Here is a 16,826-nt window from a genome sequence, read left to right as displayed (position 1 = left end):
GTGAGCGGCTATGTCCAGTTAACACCAGCTGCAGTTGGCTGCCTCGTTCAGGAGGGATTTAGACAGCAGCTCATCTGCTGCACTGCATGAGTTAGTCTGTGGACATGCTTGATCCATGGCTAAGGTTGTAGGGAATTGCTCCACAGCGAGGATGTCTCTTCCTACCTCTTTTTTTGAGGGGCTTTTGGGGGTAGGTGAAAATGTAGATAAAAAATGTATCTCTAGAGGTTTCCTTAGTTACTGGAAACTTATAGACCAGTTACCGTTACCCTGCTATGATCATCATAAACCACTTTAGCATGTGTGTGGGGAGCGCTGAATTTGCAATAATGGATTCCCAGGAAGTTCATCAGTCATATATGCTCCTTTGTATAATGTGGTGTATTTTGGTGGGGAGGCTAAGTAAAGAATGGCAGTGCAGTTAGTGTGAGGCAGACTTTGCAGTGCTGCATTAATGAGTGTAAGGAACAGAAGCAAGCTTAAGGTGAATAAAGATGTTCATAAACATGTAAAACAAGCATAAAGATGTGTACATTACTCCTGAATGGCAGAGGAAAACTGCTAATAGCCTGCTTGGAAATATGTTGGTACAGGTGATGCTGATGTATCAATAAAGTTAGATAAACGAGATGAGGACACGAGACGTAAATGCTTGAATAAAAGGCAGCTGAATGTCCTTTCTTGGGTCTTCTAAAATGTGTAGGATTTATCCAGATTGACTCATCAGGATGACAAAAAAAACAAAACACCTATATGTTTTCATACCTCTGACTTTTGTATTTCTGTTGTTGTCTTTCTGCTGCAGAAGGAAACAACACAACTAACTCAAATAGCAGCCATAGGTGAATATTAACAAGTCTGTATTTCTATTAATATTAAAAAAGGTCCACAAGCTCTACATTGTGCTGTTCTTGTGTGTTCAAGTCAGTATCTTATTGTTCAAAAATATTATAATAATAATAATAATAATAAACAAACAGACACATACAAAATACATATTACATAAATTGCATTCACTGAAAAATAAGAAAAACTATAACTAGGTCAAAAGCCCTAAATGCTGAAATACAAGACAGTCAAGCATTTTTCATGGTTCTTGCAGCACTTCTTAATGGACTTGGAAGGGAATCCACTTGCCTTGTTGCTCTGGATCTGAGTGACTAAGAATATGTACGCCAACACATTTTTAGAACTGCATTTGTGAACATTGTTTTTGTTTCCCAGCAAATATCCTGCAGCATATCAGCTTCCATATCTTGCATAAATGAACCTACATATTGTCAGTTACAAAAACAAGGTTAAGATAATGTACCCTGTGTAACACAAGCGTAGGCATCTTAAACCGGGTGCTGCATTTGGTCTAAAGCACAATTGCTGGCAATTTGTGGATTGTGTGCAGAGCTTTGGACTTGGGAACTAAATAATTCAGAAATATTTGGCTATTTGTTGTCAAGATTTTAAACTTTGTATGTTTCTGCAAATGCAAACTACTCAAACATCATCCCACACTCCTCCTAAACCATAAAAATCCTCAGTGCCTTTAATGTCATCACCAAGTTTTGCCTGTAACCCAGCTCAGCTCAGCCCAGCACATCTGGCTATCTTTATGTCCTCTCTGCTTGTGTTAGCTGTAATGTTATAACAGCGCAGTGACTGAGGAGATTACGCTGAGAAAGACATAAAGCCCTTCTTCATTGGGCCTCTGTGGGTCACTGGCTGCTATTTAAGCAAAAAAGACAAACCCGTAAATTTTTTAAAGCAGCAGGTTTGTTGTCTCGCTGTCCTTATTGTGGTTTTGTGGTTTGCTTTTAAAGGACATTTGTTGAAGAGTGAACATTCTAAGAAGGGGATCCTCGAAACAAGGGTTTGGCGTCTGACAGCCCACCAACCGAGACACGTTTGTCCTTCACGCAACAGGAGAGATTGTTACCTTGGAGAAGTAGGAGGGGCACAGATTGTTGGATCGTAGGACGTGACAAAACTGTAAGATCACATGACTTTCTTTTCTCCTCTTGTAATGTAACTTAAATGTCAAATATTTTAAGCCTTTTGCTTTTTTTTACTTTGTTTGCTTTTTGGCACATCCTTAGAACACAAACTTTATCAGCATAGTGGATTTAACTCTGCTATTTGTGCATTGGATCTTTGTACATTCATGCTATTTGAATGTTACAACCAAAACCACCGACCTTTATTTCAAAAGGAATTTTGTGTTCTAGACAAATGCTAATGTATAATTGTAGCATTAAGAGAAAATAATTACAAATTTTAAAACGGCTGAATATATAAAATCATCACTATTTATTTTAGAGCTTTTCTATACATGTTTACCATGCATTCCAAAAACTGGAGAGAACGTTTACCACAGTTTTACTGGTGGCAAAATAATGTAGAAAATTATATCTGGGAGTTTAAACGTAGCAGTGCGCTTGTTGATGGCATCGCTGTTTTTTTCATGTGTTGCCTGTGCAGGTTATGATATTATTTTAGCTTTACCAAAGGATAAAAAACACAGCAGAAGGGTTAACATCAGTTTTGTCCTCATGAGCTCCTATTTTGACTCATTGAATGTTCACATTGGGTTCTGGTTCTCTTTATTCATGCTCGCTTTTCAAAGCTTCACTGTTCTGTGATCCCCTTTTGGCTGGCTGTGCACGCGTGCAGCTTGGGGCCAATGTAGAGAATTCTGCATCAGTCAAAGTGAATAGAAGCCCACCATGTTGGCAATGCACTCTGCTGACGGCAGGGAAGCATTGCTGATGATGGCGGGTTGAGTGTATGAGAATGAGTTTTTGTTATTGAGCTGCATCTCTGGCATCACGGTGGCATGAGGGGCCCCAATGTCATTATTGATGACACAAAGATGCATCTACGCAGGTTGAATGGAACAGAATGGCAGTCAGTGCGGGTGCACAAGCATGAAACGCGATCAGACCGCTGAGTTGAATGGAGGTGTTATTCTGCCAAACGCAGGAAAAAGGGAGAGGAAGGCAAAAAGAATGAGGGGCATTGCTTTCATATCTTGTCACCCACTCTCTTAATAATGCAGGCACTATGTCGCTGCCATGGTGAAAGAAGGATAGTTTATATGTATGAAAAAGCTGAAAAGCTCTTTGTGTAGATAAAAAAGAAAGCAGCTTTTTAAAAACCCAGCTTCTGTTCTAATGTTTTCAACTTTAGATCAAATTAACTAAGATAAACTTTATCCCGCATTATTTGTTTGATCATAAAGCAGACTTTTAAACACAGTTGTTTATGAATTTCCAGTTTATTTGATATAATCTTGACATTACATCTGCATGATACTCGTTTCTGCACCTGGGTGTTTTAGTCAGACTAAAGAAAGATGTCTTTAATTTAGTGCCCTGGTTGGACTGCAGATTTTTATTTCAGGTTAAATGATGAATATTTTCCTCAAAGCTGTGGCCTTAAAGTTTACATAAAACTTTTCAGAGAAAAAAATGACTTGCAGCTGAAGAACTGATCCAACTTTAAACCCAGATTCTTGCATGTATCTGTTTCACACTTGAGTCACCTAGATGTCCCCTGTGTACAGGTCCTTCTCAAAATATTAGCATATTGTGATAAAGTTAATTATTTTCCATAATGTCATGATGAAAATTTAACATTCATATATTTTAGATTCATTGCACACTAACTGAAATATTTCAGGTCTTTTATTGTCTTAATACGGATGATTGTGGCATACAGCTCATGAAAACCCAAAATTCCTATCTCACAAAATTAGCATATTTCATCCGACCAATAAAAGAAAAGTGTTTTTAATACAAAAAACGTCAACCTTCAAATAATCATGTACAGTTATGCACTCAATACTTGGTCGGGAATCCTTTTGCAGAAATGACTGCTTCAATGCGGCGTGGCATGGAGGCAATCAGCCTGTGGCACTGCTGAGGTCTTATGGAGGCCCAGGATGCTTCGATAGCGGCCTTTAGCTCATCCAGAGTGTTGGGTCTTGAGTCTCTCAACGTTCTCTTCACAATATCCCACAGATTCTCTATGGGGTTCAGGTCAGGAGAGTTGGCAGGCCAATTGAGCACAGTGATACCATGGTCAGTAAACCATTTACCAGTGGTTTTGGCACAGTGAGCAGGTGCCAGGTCGTGCTGAAAAATGAAATCTTCATCTCCATAAAGCTTTTCAGCAGATGGAAGCATGAAGTGCTCCAAAATCTCCTGATAGCTAGCTGCATTGACCCTGCCCTTGATAAAACACAGTGGACCAACACCAGCAGCAGACCATCACTGACTGTGGGTACTTGACACTGGACTTGGCATTTCCTTCTCCCCAGTCTTCCTCCAGACTCTGGCACCTTGATTTCTGAATGACATGCAGAATTTGCTTTCATCTGAAAAAAGTACTTTGGACCACTGAGCAACAGTCCAGTGCTGCTTCTCTGTAGCCCAGGTCAGGCGCTTCTGCCGATGTTTCTGGTTCAAAAGTAGCTTGACCTGGGGAATGCGGCACCTGTAGCCCATTTCCTGCACACGCCTGTGCACGGTGGCTCTGGATGTTTCTACTCCAGACTCAGTCCACTGCTTCCGCAGGTCCCCCAAGGTCTGGAAACAGCCCTTCTCCACAATCTTCCTCAGGGTCCGGTCACCTCTTCTCGTTGTGCAGCGTTTTCTGCCACACTTTTTCCTTCCCACAGACTTCCCACTGAGGTGCCTTGATACAGCACTCTGGGAACAGCCTATTCGTTCAGAAATTTCTTTCTGTGTCTTACCCTCTTGCTTGAGGGTGTCAATAGTGGCCTTCTGGACAGCAGTCAGGTCGGCAGTCTTACCCATGATTGGGGTTTTGAGTGATGAACCAGGCTGGGAGTTTTAAAGGCCTCAGGAATCTTTTGCAGGTGTTTAGAGTTAACTCGTTGATTCAGATGATTAGGTTCATAGCTCGTTTAGAGACCCTTTTAATGATATGCTAATTTTGTGAGATAGGAATTTTGGGTTTTCATGAGCTGTATGCCAAAATAATCCGTATTAAGACAATAAAAGACCTGAAATATTTCAGTTAGTGTGCAATGAATCTAAAATATATGAATGTTAAATTTTCATCATGACATTATGGAAAATAATTAACTTTATCACAATATGCTAATATTTTGAGAAGGACCTGTATATTTCGTTGTCTTTGGCCTCTTATAAACTCGCATTGACCTCTCTCACTGGTTACCCAGAGGGCTCGGGTTTTTGCCTCTGTCCTTATTTTCTTCTCTTCTTAATCTTTTTCTACACATTTTCCTCTCCAAGTCATGCTCTTGTTCAATGTTAAATGAGGGCACTGCCACACTTGGATGTGCTGTGACAAATTGGCACAGAAGAGGCAGATGGTGTTTGGGAGGAGACTGGTTGTCATACCATTTGCTGCAGCGACATGAATTGATCTTTGTGCCGTGGAGCAAACACACATGCACCCCTTGTGTAATTCTAACGTTGGTGACTTTGTGCGCACCCACACAGCACACCCCAGCAGACTGATCCGCATGCCACCCTACCCTACACCCGTCCCCATTAGTATCAATGATGTGTGCAGTGGAGGCGCATGTTTGCTGTCAGAGGGTCTTCGCTTGGATCCGCTCAGAAAGCAGAAAGAATGCTGAGGGATGTCACAGAGAGACAGAGCTTAGACTAATGGCAGACTGCTGGGACTCTGGGAGCCCTAATATACAACTTGCTATAGATGCAAAGCATTATTGGTGCTGTGCATGGCAGCAAGCTGTACATGTTTGCAGGCTGTTCTAAATACAGAACTGCTTTTATTTTGCAAAGTCTACCCTTAGGGTTTTGGTGAAGCTTGACTCAAGTCCCTGTGGATTATTTTTCACTGCTACATGACTTTTAGTTAGATCATAGTTTGTCTGACAAGGAGTGCCATTGCTCATTAGGCAGAGTCCTGGGGATGTGGAACTGCTCCCCAGTTGGGTTTTCTTTAGAAATGCATTGGTTAGGTTTTGGAAACTACATTAAATTTTCTAAAATCACAGTAGGCTGCTTAAAAAAATGCTGTCTATGCAATGCAAAAGTTCACACTCAAATAGTGGCTAGGATCATTAGGGAATAAGAATCAAATATGTACAGTGTCCTGCACAATTATTGGCACAATTGCTGTTGGTGCTCTGCTTAACTCCGTTTTGCTAATACAACAGCACTTCCCATTTTACAAGGTTGGAACATTCATGCAAAATCCTTGGTCAGCCTTGATGTACTCATCAGGTGAGCCCACATGTTTAAATAGGATTTTGTTTTAAGTACTGGGATGCCATAGAAAGGTTTATTTTGTGTCTGGCAAACCCTTTTGTGTTGTGTGTTCGCAATAAACCTTTGGTCATTAACCTGTTGAAAGAACCAATGGTGACCCATTTTCCGTATTCTTGTAGAGTCCTAAGATTTTTATTTAAAATGCCTTGGGATTGGGCGTGACGCTAGTGGTGTAGGGGTTAAGCACGTGACCATTTTTAGAGGCTATAGTCCTCGATGTGTCCGTCCTGGGTTTGAGTCCCAGACCCAGTGACCTTTGCTGAATGTCTCCCTCTCTCTCTGCCCCTCTTTTCTGTCTGTCTACTGTCGAAAAATGAAAAATAAAGGCCTCTAGTGTCGTTAAAATATCTAAAATACCTTGGATTTTCAATATGTTCTTGATGTCATGCCCTCTAACAAGAGAAACAGCCCCACAACTTCAGAAATTGTCCACAATGCTTAACAGCCTGGTGGCATGTACTCAAACTAGACACGTTGACATTTATAACAGTCAGACAGAAATTGTTAAACAACCCCTTAAAGAACCGACTGGCATATAGTTAGCACTTGTCGAATTTTATGGAGAGTCGTTAAACTCATGGATGCCATTCTAACCTGCAGTTCTCTAACAGTGAGCTTTGGAGATTTTGGTTTCTACTTCCATTACCATCCTCCTCACTGTGTTTGGTGGTAAGATAAACTAGAGCCTAAGTCCAGCCTTTTCTGTCTCAGTTGTTTTAAACTTCCTAATTATTGCTCTGACTGTAGGTATGGGTGATTTAGATCAGTAGTTTTATTTCCTGTAATCATCAATCTTGACTCTTTCAGGTCAACTTCCATCTGCCTTACTGGGCATATTCTTTTTTCCTTGGTATTTTGAAGAGTGTCTGACACAAAAAGGCCTCTTTGTTAAATCATATTACCACAGAAAGAAAGGAAGTCAGTGGTTGCTAATTAAAAGTTTGACAATTTCATTAATTCGAAAACTATAAATTACCAAGTAAAAGTATAATTACGAAGTTTAGCTGTCCTCACCAGTTATTTGGCATAACTTTCACATTGGTGCATATTTATCAGAAAGCCTGCAAGCCCCGTGCAGAGATATTGATCCAAAGACTTGTAATTCTCTGGGTCTTCGCAGCAAGCATCTATAGAGCAAGGACTATTTTTTTCCAGATAATTCACAATTTCTTTGTAGGGTACCTTTATGGAATGCTCTTTAACAGAGATCTGATAAGCTTTGTGATTATTCTACCTCTGATTATTTTTCTTTTCTTACTTTATATACATTTTTCACTGATATTTGTCTGAGTTTGTAGTACGCATATACAATCTAAAAATCCTCAAAGGAAAAAGATAAAATGATGCAACATATTTAGGAGCTTTAGACTAACATAACAACCCCCCCCCACATGAGCACACACAGATACTGATACCTCAAACATCCATTATGTTATTTTTTATGAATATACAGTTTCACACCCAAAAATGCTAAGCAGAAGTTAGTTCGATGTAGAAAACACACACACATGCACTTATGTCTCTGCTTGAGCAACACAAAATAAGCCAAATGTTTTAAGAGCTCTTTCACTGTAAGCACAAACAATCTGCAGGCATTTTACCCCATATTCAGCAGTAGTATTCACATTTTCTGTATTCATACTGAAAACAAAAAGCTTCCAGACCACAAAGTTTAAACCAAATCTGCAGCAGAGTTTAAATAAATCAACCTCTGTGAAAGGAATGAAGACCCACCAAAAGAGTAAAACTGGGTCTGTAGTGTTGGCAATCATGGCTACACACCAAACAGCCCAACATCGGTGTCAGGAACGTGACTCAAGAGCTGGGGATGGGTGCTGTAGTTTAAACTCAGCTCTCCCATCTCTGAACAATTTAATCCCTTTGCTTGGGTCAGAAACATTTAGTCAATTTGTATTATGAGGCAAGGATTACTTAAATTGAGGTGAAAGTCAGGCAGCCCTCCAATGCTTCACTCCAGGCTGTTTATAATTACAATTTAAATGAGCAAAAGGTCAACATTCAATATTCTTTTGTTTTTTAAATAAGTATAGGTCATAAACAAGCAGATCTGATTTCAGTGCAAGTCTGAAATTTATGGTAATAACTTTTACTATTAAATAAAGAAATCAAATTAAAACTACTACTGGAAAACATGGGACACTGTCTATGCTGCTGAATGAAGTAGAAAGCTGAACAGAAGCAGAAACACAAAATCAACAAGCAGAGAGCACAAATCAACAGAAATACTGGAAGAGCAAATATCTTTTGAAAAAAAAATTTATTATGAAGAAATTCAGTAAAAGTATATAGAATTGCTCAAGCTAAAACGAATGTAGTCCAAAAGGGGATGTCAGGCTGAGCAGTAATGTAGTATTAAAACTAGTATAATGTGAAGATTAGCCACAGTTTGCTGAGATGCAACCACGAGATAATTAGCAAACTTTAGCTATTACTAACACTTGTTGGCATTTCATATATGGCATTTGAACGATAACAAGAGCTAGCCACATGTTCAGTTCATCCGAGTGAAAATTAATTAATTTAAGTGGATCACCTAAACTTCCTGAACTTGAAGCCCTGGACTCCCAACATGAACTAGTTCTTGTCATTCATCATATTTTTTCTAAAATAAGTTAAAAATAATAGGTCACTCATTAACAAATCTGTCATGTTTTTATGATTATATATTTGCATATTTGTATTTCTGTTTTTTTCTCTTTGCTTACATAAACTTTGTTTTTTATGGCCAACTTCTCAAAACAGCTGCTCTCATTCAGGAATTATCCTTTTAGCTGTCAAAAAACTAAATTAGTTTTTCTATCAAGCACTCTGAGGTTGGTGGTCCTCTTTCATAAAATCTTGGTTTACTATAAACACCCTAGCTGACAAAACTGTCTGTCAGGTATCCTAAAGACAACATATTTTCTGCTCCTAACCTGTGCAATGGTCTGAGAGAAAAGTTAGAAGTGCTGTAGACCATTCACACAGTGATCTTGTTCATGTTTGCCTATTAATGCGCTGTGTCATAAACCTTTATATAGTTCTGGTCCACATTCAAATTGATCTGTTTGGACAGTTGGGTGAAATCCCAAATAGCTGCTTGAGATGAGGGAGAACAGTTTCTTCAGCTTTTGGCTGTGTGCACAGCTTGATACTGTCTCCCAGCAAATGCAGGCCAAAATGAAACAATATGCTTTCCTTTCATGTATTTGTCCAATTGGATAGAAAAGACAAGGATTAGTCTACAACTACAATGTAAAAATCAAAGTCTTTGTAAGAGTAGCCATTTTTCTGTTCCAAACAACCTTGAACAAACACTTCCTGCATGCTTCTGTTTATTTACGTATATTTTTGTGGTTCAGCATTTGTCTTCCATCCGACAAAGGAAGTGTGTGTGTGTGTATGTGTGTGTGTGTGTGTGTGTGTGTGTGGTGCAATTGAAACAAAGTTAAAGAAAGTGTGAAATATGTTGTGTGCACAACATTTAGATTTCTACCACCTTATATAGATGAGAAAGCCACAAAGCTAAGAACAAAATGCACTGAAACACGTAGAGGTCTCAGACCTTGCTTCAGTTGAAATACTTGGAAGCGAGAGACTCAAGCAAGCCTTAAAGCTTTGTGTCTTCTAATGACAGAATGTGCTCCATCATTGAGAAGACTGATTAAAAGCCCTTCGTTTCACAGTCTGTGCAGTAGGACCATATGGCCGGAGGGCTTAAGCATAAAGAGAAGACATCTGCAGTAGCAAATCACTTGGACAGAAGTAAGGAAATTAAATCACGGAGATTAAAGTGAATCATCTCATTCCATTTGCAGAGGGGTCCCTCATTTTCTAATACAACCAGTTTTTTTGGTTTTTTTTGGATTGAAAGAGGTAAACTAATTCCTAATGTACTTTGGAGATGCTGGTCATTTTCATTTTGCTTAGATCTTGCTATGAATGGTCTCTATAGAACATTTCTTTCCCTGAATCTGTAGAACTTGATTTATTTCAGGTTGAAATAAATAGAACTTGGATGTGACTCCTTTTGTAAAATAGTTTTACAAAAAATAAACTAAATAGTTTTAGTTTATGGACGGCCACTAGGCCATAGACTATAAAGTTAAAAAAATTATTTAAAGAAACTGCTCCAACTGTCATAGAAAAGGATCTTCATGTTGACTTAGAAGATCAGGGCAGCTCCAAACCTTCACAAAGTTTAATGTCAGAATGCATTCTCCTGATGAATTTCAAACATTCCTGTTGAAGACTTTCTTATGGCTTTTAAAGTATGTAATGAATTAACTGTTAGTAAGAGGCATAAACCATGCCAAGAATATATAACCGAAATTGTTACCTCACCACCAGCATCCTAAACTGTTTTTACAAAGCAGGATAGATCCATGCTTTTATGTTTACACCAAGTACTGACCCTACAATTTGAAAGTTACAAATCAAGAATCATCAGGCAAGGCCATATTTTTCCAATCTGTTGTTGTCAAGATTTGGTGCGCCTGTGTAAATTGTACCCTCAGTTACCTGTTCTTACCTTATAGGGTTGTCACCCGCTCCAGTCTTCTGCTGTTCTCCATCAGCTTCAAGGTTTCACATGTTATGCATTCAGAGATGCTATTCTGAATACTTTGGTAATAACGAGTGGTTATTTGAGCCTCTGTGGTCCTTCCGGTCATCTTGAACCAGTCTGCCTATTCTCCTCTGACGTCTACCCTCAACAAGGCATTTCCTTCCACACCACAGTAAGCCTGGGAGATGGTTGTGCATAAAATCTTTGTTGAGCAGCAGTTTCTCAAATATTCATACCACTCAACAACAATGCTACATTCAATGACACTAAATACCATCTTCCCCTTCTGATGCTTAGTTTTAACTACAGCTAGCTGCCGTCCCCATATCTAGATGCCTAAATGTATTGAGCTACTGTCATCACAATTAGTATTGATGAGGCATTGAACAGGTGTACCTAATAAAGTGACAAGTGAGTATTATGATTTGTATCATGGTTGACCTTTGTCAACAGGCAGCAGTAGACATTATTTTAGAACCAACTAGGAACAAAATGTTGAATATTTTGTTAAAAAAATAAATATTTTGTTTCATAAACAGAATCTTTGCCAGCTGATGAGATATAACATTGTGGAGAAAAATATTAAGTATTACGCCTTGTGGCCTGTGATGATGATTTGAACAGGAAAGGCTTTTAGCGTAGAGCTTTGTTGATGTGTCCACGATGTTCACCTTGGACTCCAGAAAGTCATTCTATCCATTTACCTGAAAGTTTCCAGTTGTTCCTCAGTTGAGTACTCCCTCCTTACTGCTGCCCTCTGAACAACCATGACACTGTTTCGCATTAAGTGATTGTCTCAGTTATTGAAGGAATAATTTTTTTCAAGTACTGATTCAGCTTCATCAGTACCCAGCACAAAGTTTTGAGCTGAGGAGCAACATGGCACCTGCTCATAAAAAATATGCCACAGTTAAGCGTCAAGGTCATGGTGGTGGAAGATTTCTCAAGAGGGCTGAAAAGTCATCGACAGAGTGAGCAAATACAGCCAGGTGGTTGATGAACTCCATGAATAGTTTGACAAACCCTATCGCTGATGACAAATTAAAGTGTCAGCGGTCGCTCTATGTGGCTTCATATTTCCTGTGTTGATCGTGATAAGCTCCACTGCCGAGTCAACAGCACATACCTGTCAGCAGAACAGCCTGAAAAGCCATTGAGGACAGATCTACAGTTATAGGAGACCAAGACAGGTGCATGTCTCTGTGTACTGATGATGCCAGACATCCAGACGACTGGTTTAGCCACAGATACAGGCAGACAGACCAGGTTGGTGGGGCTTATGACGCAATCTGCAGTTGGATACCACAAACAGACTACCATGTGTTAACAGATTAACTACTGTTGATGTCATTTGAACAGAGAGAATGTGTACTAAATGTATTTCTTTTTAAGGGCCCCTTGGATAAAACAGGTTAATGGAAAGTGGTTCAGTGGAATGGCTGATGTGACAGTATTGCAAATGATATAATCATCACATTGTTTTAGCTTTTATGAAGGCTGCACAATATTAGGAAAATGTGTGATATGCCATGATATTGTTGAATGTCATGATAACAGTATGCCTTGCCATGGATAAACCAATTATTAAAAAATTTTAGTCTTTGGGTTCCTGACAAACATAGACCCCGGATATTGAGTCGTCTATTCAGCTACTGGAAGAAATTTATTATTTCCCTCTCAACAACAAGGTTTTATTAAAAAGTTGCCAGCAAAACATTGCCGACTATCATCACTAAATATATTACAGTCACAGAGAACCTGAATGCATTGTGTAATTAGCCAACACTTTTTGCAATCCAGGCAGTTCTTCGTGGTATGCATAGTGCTCACACTGATATTAATGACACAAATCTGAGATATATTGTTCAGCCTAGCTTTAATTATTATATTGGTACCGAAAGGTTTGATGCTTCAACTACTGTATAGCCATTATGATTTAAATATATAGAAGGCAGGGGCGTGCACAGATAGACACAATGTGGTGCTAGAGCACCTGCCCCTTTATCCTATGGACAAAAAGTGCCCTCCTAAAATCTTTTTTTTTTTTTTTTTACAGTGTAAAGTGAGAGGCCCAAGGTAAAATTTCTGAATTTAAAGGTCTTTAATACCAGTGCCCCACATTTTGAAATTTTGATCGACAACTACCTCCCCTGCCCCCTTGCCAGTACACATCCGTGTCCCGCCTCGTGTGTCTCTCAGCGGGGACGGGCTGCGTGCAGAGCGGAGAGGTGGACGTGCGCTGGTCCAGCTTACCTCTTCTCTCCTCTCCTCTCCTCCCCTCCGCCGTCAGATAGAGCCCCGCCCTGCCGACAGGCCAGCTAACCATCCAGGAAACAAACAAAACGAATATACTTGCTTCCTAAACTTCGGATTAAAAAATTAAAACTTGCCACCATTTTATCTAAACAGAACAGGCCAGTAAATGGCATACCGCTGTCTTCTATGGCTGCCACCAGGCGCCAGGAGGATGTCTATGATTTAACTCTTAAATTAGAAGAAATAAATAAATTCAAATCTATCTCATAGATGTACGTATTACAATTGCTATAATGGTCCCTGACTCATGTTTTTTTTTTATTGCAAATACGGCCAAATGAGCTGGTTAACATTACAATTCATACACTACTAAAATACCTTTAATAAAGTCCAGTAAATGTGGGGCATGTAGGCTAAGTTGTATTTTCTACTTCTGTGTGTGTAAAAATGAAAATGTGATCAGAATATTTTATTTTCTAAATAGCAGACATCTTATCAGTTCCCAGGACTTGTGATCTCATAAATTTTTATTCTCTAAGAATAACTTTTGTCATAAATCACACTGGCTGCATGCAGAGGTATAGATGATTCTTATGATCATATTCTCTGATGTTGGTTTCATTTTGACTATAAAGATTTTATAAAAAAGATTTCTGGGTATAGGTGATTTACACTGTAGAATGGTCACTGGTTACTCACACTTTTGAATATAACTCATTTAGTTTGACCTACTTGGTAAATTTGGCAGTGTTTTGCTACAACATAAGGTTATTTGGTCCCGAAGACATTTTGTGATAAAAGTACAGAATAATATAGTCAAGACAAACACGTTGTGCTCAGTGTGTAAAAAGAAAAAAAATGAAGGATAACGTAAGTTTCAAATTTGACTCAGGAAGTTCAGGTTGTGAATCAGTAATCTAACTTTAAATCAATCTATGATAATTTTGTTGCCTTATTAATTTAAAGAATTTTGTAAAATGCATTCTTGTTTTGAGTTTTTTTTTTCCTGGGTGGTCATTTCTCTACATCCCACTGGACAGTTTGTTTTTGAGGTGCTTAGTAATACATATAAATTATGTTCATGTTGTGCCTGTAATAAATCTCACACTACAAACGCAACCAGCAACTCCATGTGCCGCACAAGGTGCCCTTTTTTCCCCCTTGAGCACCTGCCCCCCAAAATGTCTGTGCACGCCACTGATAGAAGGCATCAAATGTTTATTATATACTGTTATTTTATTCTATAAATGTTGCTATAAATTACTCCTGGGTATTTTCAGAGAATTACCTCTAGTGTAAACCTTCAGATATTTAATTTCTGAAGAATTTGCAGACAGTTTTGTTCAGAGGTGTCTGATTTTTAAACAAATGTCTAAATGTTTTTTCTGCTCTGTTTATCAAGGCCAGATGTATCAGAATGTATGAAGCATGAATGGTATGAAGCAGCAATTCTTACAGGCACGCACACTTGGTCTCTATGCACTGGAATTTTAGCTGCTACGTTTGCACATTATCAGTCTGTCATCTTTAGCTGATATTAATAGGTTGGTGGCTCAAAATATGTGCAAGAATTTTAGAGTAAATGTTGCAGACACATTCTTATTTTTGGCCCCTTTAGAATATGTATTGTAAATATAGGGAAAGTAATACATATGCCATAAAAGAGACAGTAGTCTATACCAGTTCATACCTAAGGATAAAAGGAACAACATGGAGACAGTAACAAGAGAAAGCTATGCACAGAAGACATACATTGTCTTAGATTTGGAATTACAGAGGAAAATGTTAGAGATGAGAGACCCTGACCCTTACTGTTTGGGGGCATAATGGCCAAGAGATCAATTGATTTTTCTCTCAGTTTTTTAAAAGATGCTAGCTTATTTTGTGTCTTTCCACATTTCTAAAGCCTCATATCTTATTCCTACCAACACTAAGTGGCGTTTTGGTTTCCGGCCACGTCAAAGCTTTGAAAGTTCAGATAGGTCTGATCTAAGCTTTGAGACCTAGAATTTAAAACAGGTCTGTTCTTATTGATTCAACTTGAGCTGTGTTTTTTTTCTATAGAATTTGCGTTCAAGGAGTTAGACTACTATTTTTTATTTTAAGTAATAGTTCAAAGGTTTCTTGAGGTTTTAATGCATATTTGGATTTTCTGAGAGACCTTTTTGGTTGTTGTTGTTGTTTTTGATAAGGTAGTTAAAACTGAGCTCAGACATTAAAGACACCAAATTTAAGAGATTACTCTTCAGATACTAGACATCTGTGGAAATCTTTTTCTCTTGGCTATGTCAAGTCAGCCAGGGCTTATCTTTATTTATCACAGAGAATATGTTGAAAATTGGACATTTGTAGGTCAAATGTCCTGTCCAAATCCAGATTAACTAAAAACATTTCACATAAACATGGATAGGCCCTTTGATCAACCCTGATTTTCAACCACATGTTACATTTTACATCAAGCAGGGCCACAGAAAAAAATGTTGTGGCTCTGTTGTTTTGGACATGGTCAGTAGCAATACTCACGTGCAGTAAGCTGTTGTGTTTAAAGGATGCTCAACTGGTACTTTGGCCCAAAGTTTGCAAAGAAAAAAACTCTTCACATTATTCTACTACCACCAGCAGCCTGAATTGCTGATCCAGACTTTTGCTCTTTACACCAAATTCTAACCCTACCATTAGCTGCCCCAGGCGGTTTTACCAGTATGTTATTGTCCAGATTTGGTGTGCCTGTGTGAATTGCGTGTGGTCTCTTCCCATCCCATCTGCTTCAAGGTGTGACGTGTAGTCCGTTCAGAGACTGCATTCCACATAACTTGTTTGAAACAAGGTATTTGAATTACTGTTGCCTTTTTATAATCTTGAACCAGTCAGTCTATTCTCCTCTGACATCAGCAAGGCATGTTTAACTGCCACCCACAAGATAAAGTTATCTTGGGATTTACTGGGATTTGGGTGTCAAAATTCCCACCAGATCATTCCCGCCCAGTCTGTCTGGCACCAAGAACCACATTCAGAGTAGGTAAACCCCTAATTTCCCCTTTCCTGATGTGTGGTCTGAGCTTCGGTAAGTTGTCTACATCAAATATAGATGTCTAAATGCATTGAGCTGACTGATTTGCATGTTAGATGTTGTCAGTTAGCAAATTTTTAATTTAACCAATTAAAAAAAGTCATAAATTCAGCAGAACTCTTGTCTGAACCTGGAAGACCTTTAACAAAAGCTGGTAAAAGTGCAATGCATTGTTTAAAATACCTGTCTGCATAGGCATTTTGCAATAGAAATCCACTTTATTTCGTCTTGTACGCAGACACAATCAGCCTGTCGTCAAGGCAGCTGCAAGAGTAATGGCCCCAGGTCTGCTCCTGAACACAGACTAATGAGAAGCTCAAATCCGACAAGCATAGTGCATTTATCACGCACTCACACTTAATGACACCACCAAACAGACTCAACAGCATTCTCACGCCAGTATCTGCCCTCTTTATGGATGGCCTTGTTTGTCCCCTCACTTTCCTATTATTAAAACTGCTTGGACAAAGCTAGTGGAAGGATGTAGAAGGAGGAGAGAGGGAGGAGAAGGACATGGGGACTGTGGGAAGCAGACTCTGTTAAGTGGAAAACATCTTTTGTTGAACATTGAGAGATTTGACTAAATATAACATCCAGTGCTTTGATCCTCTACTATGCATTGTAGTTTTATTTGAGGCATGAGATAAAGCCC

The 16,826-nt window shown here is 38.9% G+C and overlaps 1 protein-coding gene across 8 annotated transcripts in view; it reads left to right on the top strand.

The window, feature by feature from the left end:
• The window catches only part of sema6e (sema domain, transmembrane domain (TM), and cytoplasmic domain, (semaphorin) 6E), a 260,656-nt gene that overhangs the window by 116,245 nt on the left and 127,585 nt on the right, over positions 1-16,826 (top strand). For 6 of the 8 annotated variants that reach the window (XM_047360694.1, XM_047360697.1, XM_047360693.1 and 3 more), the window contains one exon: positions 1,815-1,983. The exons of the other annotated variants lie outside the window; for them this stretch is intronic. The gene's annotated coding sequence lies outside the window, so the exon portion shown is untranslated. The remainder of the gene's footprint in view (positions 1-1,814; positions 1,984-16,826) is intronic. 8 annotated transcript variants of the gene reach the window in all.

The sequence above is a fragment of the Girardinichthys multiradiatus genome, chromosome 3 (genome assembly GCF_021462225.1).
Source record: "Girardinichthys multiradiatus isolate DD_20200921_A chromosome 3, DD_fGirMul_XY1, whole genome shotgun sequence".
Taxonomy (NCBI): Eukaryota; Metazoa; Chordata; class Actinopteri; order Cyprinodontiformes; family Goodeidae; genus Girardinichthys; species Girardinichthys multiradiatus.
This window is presented reverse-complemented; position numbering and strand designations above follow the sequence as displayed.